General features: G+C 51.4%; 1 pseudogene; it reads right to left on the reverse strand.

Annotated features, from left to right (window-relative positions):
* Nucleotides 1-285: 285 nt before the first annotated feature.
* Nucleotides 286-1,379, reverse strand: LOC100393223 (homeobox protein VENTX pseudogene; annotated as a pseudogene).
* Between the last annotated feature and the right edge of the window lie 257 nt (nucleotides 1,380-1,636).

Consider the following 1,636-nt stretch of genomic DNA (forward strand, 5'->3'; position numbering starts at 1 on the left):
AGGACTCTACAAGTAGGTAACATCTAAATGATAAGCAGCATCTGTCTTTTGCCGGTCTTAGAGTAAGAGGCAAAGAGAGGCAGAAATACGTTTGCATTTTTGAGGAACTTTAAGGAGAACAAAACATGACAAATAAAATGAACGATAGAAAGTACTAAACAGACTGTTACAGAGCCCAGTAAGTCAAAGTATTTTGCATTTCGATTGATTTTTTTCTTCCCTTCTCATCCTTCATGGTTTTCTTTTTTTACACACAGAGCTGACAACCTTTACTTTTTCCAACTAGAAAACCAGTTTTTCCAACACTTTTTAAAAAACAAATTATCCTTTTATCATACGCTGAAAGACCTACCCACAACAAGCCCACTTCTGCGTTTGACTCTGTTCACTGACCTTTGCTTACTTCCTAAACGGATTCTTTCGGTAACTTTTAGTGAAGAGGCGGCTTTAATAAATACTTTCTCCAGACATCTCCACAACCTTTGTGTGGGTCAGGGTGAGAGGTGCCGCCACGATGTAAACAGAACAGCCGAGTCCTCCTGGTAGGCGCCAGGTGCGATCTCCACAAACGGCGTCTGTGGAAAGCACGGATTCAGAGGCGCTCCCTCAAAATGTATCCGTGTCTCCCGCAGAGCACACAGGCCCCAGGGCCTGCTGGACAACGCTAGTTCCCGCGTTTGCACGCCACTTCCTGGGCTTGGGGGTGGTACACCAGAGGCTGCCCGCAGCAGGAAGACCACGCAGAGGCCAGGGCCTCTTGTTCCACATGGCAGAGACCCCAGAAGGAGCCAGGCGGCAGCATCAGAGCCTGGACCCTGGCAGGGCACACCAGGGGCACAGCAGCTGCAGGTCATTGGCAAGGCCAGAAGACGGTGAGTGGAAAGCTGGGGGCGCGAGGAGAGACGCGGAGAAGGGGCTGTTTAGCTGGGAGTTCTGCATCTGGTTTGTGTTTTATCCAGCGATTTTGAAACCAGGTTTTTATCTGGACCTCTGAGAGCTGCATTTCCGCTCCAGACGGCCCAGGTACTGGTGGTGCCAGAGGACGCCCTCCAGGTTGCTGACCTGCTCTGTGGTGAAGGCTGTGCGGACACAAGTGGGGAAGGGGGAAGGGCCGCCAGGGATTTGGTTCCTTACTCAAGCCAGCCATGGTCCTCTCCGGCGCAGGCAGATTTGAGGACCTATCCTCCTAGATGCTGACGGGCTTGCGGGGGATTCCGGGTGCTGAATGCCTGGCCCTGACCAGGGAAGCTCCCCAGGGAGGTGTCGGCAGGCCTAAGGGTGTGGGTCTGCCCTGGGCAGCTGCTCTGGGAGAGCCAGTCCGCTGAGCCAAAGCTGGAAGGCTGCTACCAGCCTCGAGGTGGGGAGGAAGAGAAACGCATGGAGGACAGGTGGGCCAGAGGGAAGGCCAGGTGGGGCTGGCCAGGCACGGAATCTACCTCGATTGATTTTTAACAGGAATCTAATAAGCAGATAAAGGATATGTTCTATTTCGTACTTCAGAAGTATTGCTGTTTTATGGAAAGTAGATACAAAGGGGCAGGAGGGAAGTAGTGAGATCATTTAGAAAATTGTTGCAATGGTCTAGGTGTAAGATCATGGTGGGTAGATTTAGGGCACTAACAAAGAAGATATTGAG

This window comes from Callithrix jacchus, chromosome 1, assembly GCF_049354715.1.
Source record: "Callithrix jacchus isolate 240 chromosome 1, calJac240_pri, whole genome shotgun sequence".
NCBI lineage: Eukaryota > Metazoa > Chordata > Mammalia > Primates > Cebidae > Callithrix > Callithrix jacchus.